Here is a 16,421-nt window from a genome sequence, read left to right as displayed (position 1 = left end):
AGAGAGAGAGAGAGAGAGAGAGACTCAGTTCTGGGGTGGGGGGAAATCAAGTGAGACTCTTGCCGGAAAGTGGGATAATAGCAGAAGTCTCTTTAACTGTAGTTTGGTATGTGGTTTCATGATCTCTTCTACCAAGTGGGAAGCGCTTACGACTGACAGGTCTACCACTAACCGCGTTCTCTGGTCTCCAGAAGCTGGACGTACTGACTGTCCCTTTTGAGTGCTTTTTCACTTGAATGTCTGAATTTGAGTTCTCCTTTCTTTTTTTCCTGTAGTGAAAATGAATATGGTGGTCTCCAGTCAACTCTCAAGCGTTACAGAACTGAATCTCACGCTACTTACAGCTAAGACAACAGACAGGTTATTTTGTCTCTGCTGTGCAGCTGTGGTAGTAATGTGACTAAGTCTCTTGGCCAAGGCAGGTCCTTTATTCAGCTCAGGGTTGAGGCCACTGATCTAGCAATGTACTGTAGCTTTTCCTAGGTTTTAGGAAAAATAAATAGAATGAATTTTCATTGCTACCTAACTTTTATGTACCAAAATCAGCTTTTTAGGCTTCTGATATATCCAGAGCTCTAGGTCACAAATCTCCACACCTTCATTAACACACACAACTACAGCATGTACAATGCAAGAACATGACAGATCACAGCACAGTTTTTATTTGGAAGTAAAACTAAGACTATTTTTTATAAAGCAGACTGGAAAGTTTGTAACAAAAACATTCATTTTTTTGGTAGCTGTACAGGTGAAAATACTGTCTTACGCTCCTTTGGTTTGGGGGGGTTTTTTGTTGTTTTTTTTGTTTCTAAACCATGCATTTGTAAATCCTGTGAGGAACTGACACCTGAACCCTGAAGGCCGTTGGGTATTGTATCAAAGCAAGCGGTACTGTAACTTCGATCATGTGCTGTCAACTCAGCCTCCACTGGATGCCTCCAAGAAGTCACCCTGCCAGTGGTTACTCCAATTTGTTAGCAATAGAGCAAGTTACCTTTCACCAGCATTACTGCCAAGCAGGGATTACTTGAGTCTACTAATGACCACACTGTGCTAGGACTAGAACACTCCAAAATGCTGTGAGAAAGCTGGACACCTGTGGAGTCTTTTCCATCAAAACGGGTAGAAAAATATCACTACTTCAGGGTTCTGCTCTGTTTACTTTCTCATTCTTGTTTGATTTTCTGTAAGATAGTACTTTTGATACATATTATATTCTTTAACTCAAAGTCATTTTATTTAAATGCCATTTTCTGTTCAGCAAGCCAAAAAAATCCAATGTACTGTCAGTGTGCACCAGTAACTTCAGAGTCGCTTGGTAAAAACATAGTTGCATTACTTCTAAAATTTGCAATGCAATTCTGATCACTGTTGATACATGATAATTTTCACTGTTGGAAGTTGGTTACAAGCTGAATATTCACTGATGCATTTTTTGTAAACTTGTTTTCAAGTTTACTGTACTACATAGTATTTGTATAAAATTCAAAGAATTTTGACTTTTGTTACCTGTACATGGCAACAAGTTGTCTAGCATCTTAAACTTAAATCCATCAGTTTATTAAAAATACTTTTATAAAAAAAAGGCAGTTGGCTGTGTGTGTTATTCCCCTGGTACCTACAGCTTATTTTGTCAGTGCCACCCAAGCTGATCTTTGGTTTTGAAAGATGCTTTCAAAGGTTGGTAAAACTATCCGAGGGTTTCCTATAGTTAAGCTATAGGCTATATTCTGGCAAGGGCAGCAGGAGCTGCAGTTTGGTTTGTCTGAGGCATTATTGAGAGCCACTAGTTTTTAATAGACTAAATTCAAAATGGTTTCAGATTTGGTGTGCTAACTACAGCTATTGGGGTATAAACCGCTTAGGATATGCTAGGTGCATGTTGCAGATATTATGTGCCATATTCTACAAATTTGCTCAAAAGCCCAGCTCTCTAGTCTGGATTTGCACCAGACTAAGCAGCCACAAGGCACGTGGGGTCTGTAATGTCTGCGCCTTGCCCACTCCTTTGAGCAGAGCAGAAGGACCCAGACTACGGTAGACTACCAAGGGCAACACCAGCCGAAGCCGCTGCTACCTGTGCTATGCCCGCTCCTGCAGCGGCAGCGCCGCTGGTGGCACGGCCCAGCGCTGGCCCAGACTGGAGAAACCCCCCTGGCTGTCTAATTAAAAGGTTGCCAAGCTATTTTCTGGTCAGGGCGGTTCAGCAGTTGGGTTGCAGCCTGACCGCCTGCACAGTTCTGTGGGGTGGTGGCACCTCTGCTCGAAGCTGTGGTTGCTCTAGTCAGCAGAGCTGGCTGTTCCTCGCAGCCGCGCTGGCTGTGGGGTCCCATGGGGCAGCTGCACGGTGAGCCAGCCGGCAAAGCGAGTTCCCCAAACATCCCAAGCTCAGGCACAGAGCTGGCAGCAGCCCTTGGGGATGGGCTCTGCCAGCACCCAGTGGTGCTGGCTCTGGACTCATCTGCAAAATGCAGATGGGTGCACGTGTTTTAACAGGATAGATACTTCTCTGCACATCCGGGCACTGATAAATTGGAGCACTGTCCTGTGGCTGTCAAAGCCAGTGCTGCCCTGCCCCTCTCGCCTCACAGCTGGGAAGGGGATGTGTTTTGCCCTGCTTTGTGTGCCCAGCCTGGCATCTCCCTGTGCACTGCTAACGAAGAGTGGCTAGGAAAGGACATGCTAGAAGAGGGGGAGCACTGTCCTGTGGCTGTAAAAGCCAGTGCTGCCCTGCCCCTCTCGCCTCACAGCTGGGAAGGGGATGTGTTTTGCCCTGCTTTGTGTGCCCAGCCTGGCATCTCCCTGTGCACTGCTAACGAAGAGTGGCTAGGACAGGACTTGCTGTAGAAGCTGCTAAGGTACAGGTGTGTTCCCTTTTCCGACTGCTGCTGGACCCTAATCACTAGCAAAGCTGCAAGAGAGTTTGAGGAACTCGTAACCTGTTGAAAGGAAACTTGGCAACTTTGACAGAGTTCATCAGCTTAAAACTGAATTCCGGATAAATTCACGTGTGGCATCCAATGGCCAAGCGTGCCTATCCACTTCTAGGAAGGCAATCAATACACAAAAAATATATATTGCATTGTTTGTTAATGGGTGAGTAACTGAGTTTAACTGAACTGTTCCTGAAGAAAACAGAAATGTTTCAAATGAAATTTCATTTTCTTAAACGGTTTCCTCAGGCATTCACGGTTTAAGTTGCAAATTTGTCATCAGAACAGCTTCTCAATAGGCAAAGCTTTTTACAGCTAAAGGCACCGTAGTCGTATCGCTCCCCCAAAATAAATGTTTTCTTTCACAGTGCTCCATATAAGGCAATGAAAATGGTTATTGGACAGTAGCTGACTTTCTCTGATACCCTTTGGTTTGATCTAAATCAGATCATAATAAAACTTCAACAAACTTGTCAATGTAACAATTTGTCAGGGAAGCCCATGGCGTTGCTCTGAGAAAGCAGCTATACTCCACCAGTAACTCTGATTCCTACTGGGCTGGGGTAGCAATCACACATTTCTCACATGATCTGGTCCACTAAAACTAGCATATCGCACACTAAACCAGGATCTAGCCATAAAGAAATGCAAGATTCCTGCGCTGGTGCAGTTTTAGCTTCCTTTGGGGATGGTAGAGGGCTACGTGTATCTCCGGGTCTCCTTAGAGAGGGACGTTGTTCACACCAGGCCGGCTCTCCATCCCTGTCCATCTCTGAGCAGCAGCCCAGGGCAAGCAGAGCTAAGGTAGCACCATTCCTTCCACAGGTGGAAGATGGGTGGCCAGCAGTTCTCGTAGTCTTTTCAAAGTGGTGTGTCAGTCCTGTAATCCTCAAAGCAGAAAGCCTGCTGCGCTTGCCGATTACCTGCTGTGCTGCTTCTAGCCCGTGCGGTTGTGTGAAAGGAGAGAAATCACTGTTAGCATCTTCTGAATGAAGCCAACGAAGGTGAGAGAGGGGTTTCACGTGTGCCCCATGGGGGCTGTTCAAACTAAGCCCATGGGTTTCAACTCTTAAGATTTCTTTTCAGGGAGCCTTTTTTTTACCTCCCTTTCACCTTTACGCAGCCTGAAACAAGGCACCCAAATACTGGACTTCCAAGAAGCCACGGCTGTGTTGCTGAACCGTTCCTGCAAGGGCTCACCATAGCTTGGGAAGAGGGTTAGGAAGGGGTTCAAGCCATCTCAGATGAGAAAAGCCTTTCCTGCAGCCGTGACGCCAGCCTCGTCCTCTGCCCCAGGTGACTGCGGGGCAGCAGCGTGGGGGGTTCAAACGCGCCTTTTGTGGGGTTTGGGTCTGGTCCCAGCATGGCTGCTGGCACGGTCCATATGGGTCTTCCTTTACAGTGAGATAAATGATGTGAATCGGACCACCCCCTGCCAAACAGGGCACAGGCAAGTTTCTATCGGGCTTTAGCAAAACGTGGCCAACCTCCACGGCCAGCAAAGGACAGGGGGGACGAGGAGACCCTCTGTTCCCAGTGCATGCCTGAGTGACACGGCAAATGTGGTTTCGGCTGGCCTCCCTCACGTTTCCCAGGTCTGAACAGTCATTACTGTTAGCTCAAGCAAAGCCAGGGCTTTCCTCCCAGAATAAGAAAAAAGCCCCATTAAACCCACCTAATGACAACACCAATCATGTCGAACAGAAAATGGCTTGTGTCCCCTACTCCGGCTTCTGAGGGTTGCGAGTTTTGTTCTGGTTTTCCCATTCCTAATTTGCCTGTGGGAAACACTGCCTCCCCCCAGTCCTCCCAGCTCAAGCACACAATAGCTGCTTGTTTTTTGCCTGGAAGGAATTGCTGAGCCTTTAAATAGCTGGAATTGAGTTTATTTTTCTTCTGCACTTCAGCTCATTCATTGCCCCAGTCATAGCATCCTAAAAGTGAGGATTTCCAAGAGCACTAGAATTCGGGGCGTTTCGGATTTTGGTTTGCAGCCTGACCGCCTGCACAGTTCTGTGGGGTGGTGGCACCTCTGCTCGAAGCTGTGGTTGCTCTAGTCAGCAGAGCTGGCTGTTCCTCGCAGCCGCGCTGGCTGTGGGGTCCCATGGGGCAGCTGCACGGTGAGCCAGCCGGCAAAGCGAGTTCCCCAAACATCCCAAGCTCAGGCACAGAGCTGGCAGCAGCCCTTGGGGATGGGCTCTGCCAGCACCCAGTGGTGCTGGCTCTGGACTCATCTGCAAAATGCAGATGGGTGCACGTGTTTTAACAGGATAGATACTTCTCTGCACATCCGGGCACTGATAAATTGGAGCACTGTCCTGTGGCTGTAAAAGCCAGTGCTGCCCTGCCCCTCTCGCCTCACAGCTGGGAAGGGGATGTGTTTTGCCCTGCTTTGTGTGCCCAGCCTGGCATCTCCCTGTGCACTGCTAACGAAGAGTGGCTAGGACAGGACTTGCTGTAGAAGCTGCTAAGGTACAGGTGTGTTCCCTTTTCCGACTGCTGCTGGACCCTAATCACTAGCAAAGCTGCAAGAGAGTTTGAGGAACTCGTAACCTGTTGAAAGGAAACTTGGCAACTTTGACAGAGTTCATCAGCTTAAAACTGAATTCCGGATAAATTCACGTGTGGCATCCAATGGCCAAGCGTGCCTATCCACTTCTAGGAAGGCAATCAATACACAAAAAATATATATTGCATTGTTTGTTAATGGGTGAGTAGCTGAGTTTAACTGAACTGTTCCTGAAGAAAACAGAAATGTTTCAAATGAAATTTCATTTTCTTAAACGGTTTCCTCAGGCATTCACGGTTTAAGTTGCAAATTTGTCATCAGAACAGCTTCTCAATAGGCAAAGCTTTTTACAGCTAAAGGCACCGTAGTCGTATCGCTCCCCCAAAATAAATGTTTTCTTTCACAGTGCTCCATATAAGGCAATGAAAATGGTTATTGGACAGTAGCTGACTTTCTCTGATACCCTTTGGTTTGATCTAAATCAGATCATAATAAAACTTCAACAAACTTGTCAATGTAACAATTTGTCAGGGAAGCCCATGGCGTTGCTCTGAGAAAGCAGCTATACTCCACCAGTAACTCTGATTCCTACTGGGCTGGGGTAGCAATCACACATTTCTCACATGATCTGGTCCACTAAAACTAGCATATCGCACACTAAACCAGGATCTAGCCATAAAGAAATGCAAGATTCCTGCGCTGGTGCAGTTTTAGCTTCCTTTGGGGATGGTAGAGGGCTACGTGTATCTCCGGGTCTCCTTAGAGAGGGACGTTGTTCACACCAGGCCGGCTCTCCATCCCTGTCCATCTCTGAGCAGCAGCCCAGGGCAAGCAGAGCTAAGGTAGCACCATTCCTTCCACAGGTGGAAGATGGGTGGCCAGCAGTTCTCGTAGTCTTTTCAAAGTGGTGTGTCAGTCCTGTAATCCTCAAAGCAGAAAGCCTGCTGCGCTTGCCGATTACCTGCTGTGCTGCTTCTAGCCCGTGCGGTTGTGTGAAAGGAGAGAAATCACTGTTAGCATCTTCTGAATGAAGCCAACGAAGGTGAGAGAGGGGTTTCACGTGTGCCCCATGGGGGCTGTTCAAACTAAGCCCATGGGTTTCAACTCTTAAGATTTCTTTTCAGGGAGCCTTTTTTTTACCTCCCTTTCACCTTTACGCAGCCTGAAACAAGGCACCCAAATACTGGACTTCCAAGAAGCCACGGCTGTGTTGCTGAACCGTTCCTGCAAGGGCTCACCATAGCTTGGGAAGAGGGTTAGGAAGGGGTTCAAGCCATCTCAGATGAGAAAAGCCTTTCCTGCAGCCGTGACGCCAGCCTCGTCCTCTGCCCCAGGTGACTGCGGGGCAGCAGCGTGGGGGGTTCAAACGCGCCTTTTGTGGGGTTTGGGTCTGGTCCCAGCATGGCTGCTGGCACGGTCCATATGGGTCTTCCTTTACAGTGAGATAAATGATGTGAATCGGACCACCCCCTGCCAAACAGGGCACAGGCAAGTTTCTATCGGGCTTTAGCAAAACGTGGCCAACCTCCACGGCCAGCAAAGGACAGGGGGGACGAGGAGACCCTCTGTTCCCAGTGCATGCCTGAGTGACACGGCAAATGTGGTTTCGGCTGGCCTCCCTCACGTTTCCCAGGTCTGAACAGTCATTACTGTTAGCTCAAGCAAAGCCAGGGCTTTCCTCCCAGAATAAGAAAAAAGCCCCATTAAACCCACCTAATGACAACACCAATCATGTCGAACAGAAAATGGCTTGTGTCCCCTACTCCGGCTTCTGAGGGTTGCGAGTTTTGTTCTGGTTTTCCCATTCCTAATTTGCCTGTGGGAAACACTGCCTCCCCCCAGTCCTCCCAGCTCAAGCACACAATAGCTGCTTGTTTTTTGCCTGGAAGGAATTGCTGAGCCTTTAAATAGCTGGAATTGAGTTTATTTTTCTTCTGCACTTCAGCTCATTCATTGCCCCAGTCATAGCATCCTAAAAGTGAGGATTTCCAAGAGCACTAGAATTTTCCCCCTTTTTTTTTTTTCCCCAAAAGATGCTCTGCATCTTAAATTTCATGCACCAGCCCCATGTTAAAGTCACTAACTAATCCTGCGGTGAAGTGTCAGCTTCCAACAAATTAATTCACATGCCATTAAGCAAATATGATCTGAGTAGTGAGGACTAGCAAGAGCTGATGGCAATGTAGCTGACTCAAACGCAACTGTAAAGGTCGATTATTTTTTATGTCAGAGAGACTTGGAAAGTTCAGTAAAAGCACTGAACGAGAACCGACGACAGTCAGGGTGACCAGCTGAGCGGAGGCTGCTCAGACTAGCTCTTACCTCCAGCACTCTGGAGCCCAGGGCAGAGAAACGCCTCAGGGAGTTCCCTGGCTTTTGAGGATGCTCTCACCTCTGCAATTGCTTTTGTTAAGCTGCTTTGCTCTTCCAGGAGCCTTATGGCTCCTATGTGCGTTAAGGGGTTTAAAGGAAGGACAGTCTCCGTGGCTCAGACCACTGCCTCTGCCCCATGGCTCCCCGCACAAACGCTCCTCCGGTGAAACAGCCACGCCGCGGCACACACACAGGGATGCCACGCTCGCCCCATGCTTTCGGAGAGTAGGGGATGAGCATGGCGTGGGAACCAGCAATGCATCCTTCAGAGAGACAGGCAGCCTCTAGCACCTCTCCAGGTCGCACTGAGCTTCAAAGGTGTAATGGTTGGTGCTAATATTGCGGAAGTTGTCTTCAAATGAGAAGAAAAAGGCTTTCATACTAAATATACTGATATGTAATTATTTATTGATAATGTACTAATACTGCAGAATTAAACCAAGTACAGGCAGGAATCTGTTCAGAGCTAGACTACACACCTTCCCAGTCCTAGCCTGTAGCATAACCTATATGTAGCACATCCAGAGCAATCAGCTCCTCAGAGTCATCTTTTTCTCCCTCACTCTGTCCTCTACGGATCTTCAACTTCCTAAATGGTCTCTGAGGACTTGCCTTTTACCTGCAGACCAGGTAACCCTATAGGTCATGACACTCTTCCCTGACTGTGTCACGAGCTAATCCATACTTCTTCCTTATCTTCTGGGGAGGTTTACTGAGAATGTCTTCAAGTAGCAGCAACCCCCCCAGAAACGGGCTCTTGTTTAACGTCCACCAGAGGTGGCCTTTGCAGTGTATACCTGGTAGCCTGGAAAAGCTCAATTCTGTCCCTCCTTGCAGAGTCCAAGGTGACTTTCTGCTATCTTTCCGAGCCAGCTGTTGCCTCTAAGCCGTGTCTGCAAGCTGGACAAAAGTGCTGAAGTAGGTTACTTTTCAGCTGATCACCTTCCTAAATTTTAATCTTTCAGTTTTATAGGAGAAAAAAACCCACACCCTAAAAGTGCACTTCTAGTGACTGTCAGCTTGATTTTGAGAAGCTTGTCTTCGAGAAACACTAGAAACCCCACGTCCATAGGCAGCTGGAGAGGCCAAAGTACTCAATTAACAGCTCTTCTAGTTTTTCAACTGTGGAAGCCTGTGCTGGTGACATCATCCTTCCATGATGACCTCAGAATAAAGAAACCTTTGCCCTCCCATCTGAGCAGCCCACAAAAGCTCTCTTGGCGCTCCTTTCCCAACAGCAACTTGCTTTTGGGACAAGAGCCACGGGGATGGACCGTCTGCAAGGTTAAATCTCAGCCGTTGGGGCGCTGCAGCGGGTGCAGAGCATGCCCTGCGAGGGGACCCAAGCCAGCGCCGCGCCGCGCTGCTCAGACGAGCAGGACGGACTCTCGGAGACCCAGCAAGAGATTTCAAGGGCTCCATCTCGGTTCCCCCCTCCCCATAGCATCACCTTACTCTTACTTCAGAAGAAGCCCCCGACACAATTGTTCTAGCGTTAAGTGACCTTTCAGCATGAGGGAGGGTTGCCACTCAGACCCAAGGGCTAAAGCTGCTTTTAAATTTGAAACCGTGTTTTTAAGTAATGCACTCCATGCTGGTGCCTGCAGTGTTTGAAGAAATGCATCCAAAAGCTGCAGCTGAGCCTGGGTCAAAGAAGTCTCCTCTCTCTACCCAAACTCAGGACAAAAACTTCTAGTTATGGAAGAGCGTGATGTGGGTTTGTGGCTCCTTAAGAAACACCACCTGCCTTGGGAGGGAGACGGACTGAGGGAGGCTTGAAAAAGCCCAGCCATCGCTCCGCTCTGCAATCCCTGGTGACAGCGTCCCACCCGCAGGGCCACGTGGCGACAGAAACACTAGGCACAAGCGCTCCTGGAGTCTTCTCCAGCAGCTCTGTCCCTCCCCATGGGGGCAAGGCCACGGGAGGGAAGGGTCCGTCCTGGCACTGCCCTTATTGCCCAGGCAGCGGGCAGGGGGGCGAACACCCCACTCTCTCCCACCTCCCTGGCAGCAGGCGTAGGAACTGCCTGCCTTCAGGGGGGCTCCCCTCCATTCCCGTGCTGTGAGACTGATAAGCAAGCCTGAAAAATAACAAAGCTGGGCTCTAAAACTGAACGGGGAATGAAATGCTGTCCCACCAAACTGCGCAGCAAGCCTGGCTCCTGTAACACAGTCCCACGCAGAGGATGGGGTAGGATGGGTAAGGCTCTACTGCAGGTTTTAGTACAGGGACATGCTTAAGGCACTCAGTCAATAACCTGGTTCACTTGGACAAGCAGCAAAGAAATAAATAGCCTGGCTTTTATATTTTGTGAGGAAAGGGATTTTCTAATGTTTGTGTAACACAATATTCCCATTTAAACAAAAAGCTGGGGTTCCGCTCGCCTCGCCATGCTTATATGAGGCTTGGAACAAGAGTAAAGGTGGAAACTGCTTTTTCTGTGGTAAACTCCTGGCTGTGGGGACCAAACAGCTCTGCTGCCATGGGGCTAAAGGACAGACTCAAGTCACTCCTTCCTCCCGTGAGCACAGGGATTGGGCTCAGGAGAATGCAGACACGCTTCTCTCTGCTGGCTGGAAGAGCTCACCTTCAAGGCTAGTTTAAGTCCAAAAAGCACCCAGAGAAAGAGCGTCTCATCACAGTTGCTGAAAGCTCAAGCTCTAATTAAAAAAATGTCACCTGGTGCCAGGCACTAATTGTCTTGATACAAGTCTTGATTATGGAAATGCTACAAGACATCCAAATGTGGTTGGTCCCAAGCAAGCATTTGCCCGGCACCACCGCGTTTTGTGCCGGGACACTCGGGCATCACCCCCACGAGACAGCAGCTCTCTGCTCCCTCTTCTTGCCAATCCCTTCAAGGTTTGTGGCTGGAAGAGAGCACTTTCCAGGCAGGAGGACTCAGTGAGGACACAGCACAGGCACAGACTGATGCTAACGCTGCTCATACAGCTTCACTCTTCAAAGCTGGCCTCAAAAGGCACAACGGTGTGTTTTGCACCGAGTGCCCTGTAGCCATTTAAAGAGAAGTAGGTAACATAACCTTAACCACAAATCCTCCCATCTCTGCTGGGGCCTGGGAGTGCCACAGCGGTGGGAAGGGGGGGTGAAGACATCTCGAGACCCTTCCTCCCCCTGCCCTCCTCCCCTGGCTGCAGGACAAGCTGCCCAGAGAGGCAGGATGGGGCGGGATGAGGAGGACGGGTGGCAGCCGGGAGAGGCGCTGCACTCAGGCTGCTGCCGGTGGAACAAGCTGAAGCTTTTGGGCCTGGGCTCGCCCACCTTATGGCAATGAGCAATGCATGTGCATGTGCAAATGGAGGAAAGCCCAGCGGCACGGGCCGGGGAAGGACAAGCAGGTCATCGGTCTTCTTTCCTGTACGCACTGCGAGTCATTTCTTGGTTTCCATGGAAACCAGCTGCTGCAGAATGATACTATGAAAATTACTTCCAAGATTAAAGCTAACAGGTTTGCTTTGCTCTAACAAGAGTAGAGGGACTCATCACTGTATTGCCCTGCGTGTGGCATAAAAATGGTTTCAGAGAAGTTGCAGGTACCCCCGAGACAACTTGCCGGCTGCGAGCACTGCATCACCTGCCCCATGTCACTGAGAGCCGGCGCAGCCACAAACCCCAGGCAGGGGAGAGGAGGAGGAGGAGGAAGGAGCAGGGACTTCCAGGTCCCATTAGCTCCTTGCAGGTGGGTACAGCTCACACCAGTACAAGAGGCAGCGCTATTGCCATCTCTGAGGGCTGAAATCTTGTTTGCCCTGCAAAAGCCAAGCCAGCAGAAGCAGCAGCAATGTATGACTGCGTGGCGAGATCTCCAAGAGGCTGCAAGGAGACTATGCTGCAGCACCTTGAGTGGAAGGGGTAAAGGCAGCAACGGTGGGTTAGACACAAGTGCAGCTACTGCAAGGCTGGCTGTCCCTCTTACCCAAATACTGAACAGGGGACACTTTCTTCAGTGTCTGCTTTCATATTTGACATGGCCACTGAGTGGTCAAAAATCAGTCTTGTATGAAGATGAAGTTTGGATAGGCCAACTCTTATGTCAGTTGCTCTCAGAAATACATGTATTATTGAATAAACCAAAGTCATGCCTCACAGAGAAGCTCCGTAGCAACCAAGCGAGCCAGTCTTTGATGGAATAATTGGCAGAAAAACATGCAAAACTTAAAAAGCTTAACTCTCCCTACATATTATTAATTACTCGATCAAGTTTCATTTGGAAAGAGTCCATGAAAATATAAAGAGGCATTTAGCCTAACAAGAGAAATGCCACAGCCCAGGTTAGGTAGCACGGCGGAGGCCTGTGGTTAATGCTCAGAACCAGTGGTGTGAAGACAAGCTGTGCCCATCACCACAACAGGGACTCGTACCTCCTGTGAAAGGCGGCAGGAGAGACATGTGGACCGTGCCCTGTGCCTGCTCAACTTAATGCAGTGCTAGCACCTGCAGGTAATCACTTCAGGGGAAGAACAGCCTTCCTAATCGACAAAAATCAGGCAAATCAGACAAAACCTCTGGAAACAGATGTTAGCAGGGTGGAATTCATTTTTAGCGTGAATTTTGATGTTTCTCAAAGTTGCTCCAACATTTTACAAAAATGTAGTCAAGAATACAGAAATGCTGAAGGCAGCCAAATCAGACATCAAATATTTTTGTTCAAGTCCCGCAAATGACAGCTGATCATAGCACTAAGAAACAAGTGTTCATGATTGAAAAGTCCGCGTGTTTCTCGGTGCAGTGGAAGCTGCATGATCTTGGAAGCTTCCCGTAAATATTTTTCTGCATCTCTGCTGCAAAATCCACTCAAAGTGACTACACCAGATTACCCATGACCCCGTTTCTGGAGAGACTCCCATAGCAAGGCTCTACAAAACTTGAGGATGTAAAATTAGAAATCCTGGGAGCAATTTATACTCTGTTGCGGAGTGTTTCATGTCCTTATGTAGTGTTAAAGCACTGCTACACAGGCCTCGGGAATATAAACACTAATTACTGTAGCCACGTAACTGAAGCCATAAAGAACTTTACAGTACAACTAATAAGCAATTAGATGCTAAATTAAGAAGCAGAATGTGATGGTCTATAGTCCATCAAAGGAGGAACAAAGCCCCTCAGAAGACAGATGTGGTATTTTATGGAAGAAACGTGTAGCTCCGAAGTCTAACTGGCATTTGAAGATATACAGCGTGAACAGACATGTGGTATTGCCAATGACTTGATTTTTACATGTATGCTTAGCCTATCAATAAAGTGATTAATTAGCTGAAAAGAACATGATGGTCACTCCACGGATGAGAACAGCAAAAGAAGAATGCATTATACGACGTGTAAGGCAGTGATTAAATGTACAGAGAGGGGAGCTGTGGCTTGGGTTCTTCAGACTCAAGCTGCCGGACCGTCAGGACACAATTCTGTTGCCTACATACTGGCATTGGGTCCCTCTTGGTTTAGCCAGCCAAACGTAAGGTACTTTTCCAGCTGATTTATTACTGTCATGGGAGTAACGAAACTCACACATACTTGAAAGGAACTTGTTTGGCATGGACAGGATTTGCAGGATTAAGCAAGCTCTCCATCATGTAGCCTTTCCCAGATTTCCTTCTGAACCTTCCTCCCAGCTCACGTCAGAAGAGGCTCAGATGCTCTTTGGAGCCTTGAGGGAATCAGCTTTCCAGCCTACTACCTTTCTTCCTGGATGAGCAATTTGTCTCAAAGTACTCCACCTCCTCTGAAACCCTCTCACCCACATGGGTGGCATTCCCTGAGAGAACAGCTCAGTTAGAGCTTGCAAAGTGCATGGCTTCATGCTCCAGCTGGTCCAGCCATGGCTTAGCACTCAGGAGCTGCTAGGTCTCACCAGCTGCTAGCGCCTGGGTGTTGCCTAAATGGTTAGGGCCAGAACAGAGTCAGGAGATGGGTCCCATAGTAAATAAAGGTCTTGGACAGCAATCAGAGAAGCCAAGCTTTGCATCAAATCAAAGATTTAGCGAGGAAGCTTGGTCAGAAGTTAAGCTTATGTTGAGAAGACAAGGCAGGAGCCTGGACAGAAGACGAGAGGGACTCAAGGAAACCCTAGAGGAAAGGCTATCTGCCCTGTAAGGACCCACTGAGTAGAGGATAGATTTGTTTTCAAAATCTTCTTTATTCTGTCTTACAATGTAGTTTAGAGAGTTCTGTTGTCAGACTTAGTTGCTTTTCTATTCTAATAAAACAGCCTTGGACAGCCATGTGAGGAGAAGTGCAGAATAGCAGGGTAAGGTCAGCTCAGCGCGCTGACTGACTCATCCCAGCACAGGCAGCAATACTGGCTGCTCAGGGATGCGAGTCCTTACGTTCTTCTTTGCTGTCAAAGCCTCTAGTTGCCCCTGAGACAGTCAAACCCTCAGATCAGGATATGAATGCTCATGTCTGACTCCCAGATTGTTCAGCTGGTCTTGCTTACCTCTGTTCAGCCAAACACATCAACTTTCAAACCAATTTTCAGTCTAGAATTTGCTTGACCCACGGTCTCTATGGGAGTGGAGAGTGAGTTTCAAAATTGGTTCCCAGTGTTCCTTTTCAATAGCAGCACACAAAGTACAGCAAAATCACCCATCAGGATTGTAAAGAGCATCTTGTGCAACTTGTTAACTGAAAATTGTCTGAGACATTGACAAATCCAATTTGATCACACTGATAACTGAACTCTATCCTGAATCACAATAGCAGGGCCTTCTGATAGTGGCACTGAACATTTTCTCCATAGCTTCCTCTTGCAACACCGAGGTGTTCTTTCAGTTCACCGATGCTGCCGTGCAGCCGCTGTCCTATAGCAGTAAGACCTGAGTCTCCTCAGCAATGTGAGAAGAAACTGGGGCTGGCAGATTTACACCCAGAACTGCCGCAGGTGAGTCGAGCAAATGACACATGAAATCCATGTATCCTGATGAGTGATAAAACAATAGAGGCATTTTATTTTTTTTAATCTGACTCATGCATTCACTTCCTCTGTCTGAGGGCAACACGTAGGTGAGAACAACTTCGCTTCGAGCAACCAGAAGAATTTTCCCCCAGACAGAATTTCCTTGGTCAGGAACTGCTGGCATGCAGCCTGGGGAATTTCGAATACGTTTTTAAAATAGTTTCTGAAGCAGGAAGGGATCTTCAAAAAAGCAGTGAAATTGAGTATTTCTGAACTGATCAACTAAGCCTGGACTAAGTGTGTTACCTTCTAACCATGGAAGATCAACAACGAGATCTGTAGGAGGGGCTCAGCACTGCTGGGATGGAGTGAGAATGGTATGGTGGTACCAAGAAGTCTTCATGGTGCTTGGATGCTTTCGCTGACCCACTTCTGTAACTACATGTCTGATCTTTGCCTAGAGCAAAAAATACACTTTCCTAGTATTTGTATTTGTATTCTTTGGGGGACCTGGAAGAGGGCAGAGAACACGGCCCAAGGGTTGCTGATGGCCTCTCCTGACCCTGGATGAACAGCTGTCCAGAATCTTCCTGCGGAAGATAGAGGTAAAGATATCTGCATGCCTCAGTGGTTTTTCCTTGCAGGAGGCAAAGTTTTGGGAGAGAAGAGGTCTGCCTATCAGGACCCTACTGGGGAGGGAGCACTGGGCATGTATGGTTGTGAAGCTGTCAGTGGAAGGATAGACAATCTCTCCTGAGAGCCAAAATGGGGCAAGGAGAGAGACAGCTTTTGATCATGGAGGGGGAGGAGGAAGTTTATTTGCTGAGAAGGTTCCTTCAAACCCTCCAGGGCAGGAGCCACCAGCTCCACCTCCAACCTCTCTAACCTTTACCAAAGTTCTCATCTGTGGCTGTTGCTTGCAGAGCCTTTATCAAGTTTCCCTCCAACCACCCCATTTCCCACCAACTCCTTTTAAAGGAGCATTTAAGCAAACCACGCACCAGCTCCTTTCCCTTTCCTGTCAGCTCTTCACAAAGCAGCATAAAAGCAGTCTTCCACCACTGCTTTCGACAAGGCAGAATACACGAGCCTTCGTGGCTACCTCCTCTCTAACAGGCCAGTATGCTCAAGGCTAGTGAGGGCAGGTTACCCAGAGCTCTGGAGAAACGTGGGATGGTTCCTCAGGGCTCTCAAGATGATTGTCAAAGCCCCCAGCCAGTTGGTGACACAACGAAAGTCAAAAAAGGACACAGCCAGCCAGTGAGGATGGGATGGTGGGTCGCAAGCCAAACAGGGAAGCATCTTGCTTCCTCACCAAGGTCACGCAGGGCACAGCAATCATCAGCAATTCAGAGGCTGTCGGGAAGACTGGCACTCTGCTTGTTGTCCAGAGTCCACCCTTTCGCAGGGAGACAGCTACATACATGTTCAGCTTCCACACTGCATGTGGTAAGGCCAGAGGTAAACACAGCATAGACTTTTTTTACTGTGTACAGGGACACGGTTCTGTGACCCAGGGACACAAAGTGGTGTGTGGCATCTTCCGTGATGTAAAGGGGCACCCAGACACCACAAATGATCCAGCCCCTGCTTGCAGACATGGTGCTTGTGTCCTCGTTGGTTCACGGCTGGAGTTAAGGAAGATGTGAAAGTCGTGAATTCTTCTAGTGAAGCCTATTGTGTTTCATAATT

The sequence above is a fragment of the Aptenodytes forsteri genome, unplaced genomic scaffold (assembly GCF_000699145.1).
Source record: "Aptenodytes forsteri isolate BGI_AS27 unplaced genomic scaffold, ASM69914v1 Scaffold10, whole genome shotgun sequence".
Taxonomy (NCBI): domain Eukaryota; kingdom Metazoa; phylum Chordata; class Aves; order Sphenisciformes; family Spheniscidae; genus Aptenodytes; species Aptenodytes forsteri.
Note: the sequence above shows the minus strand (reverse complement) of the source record.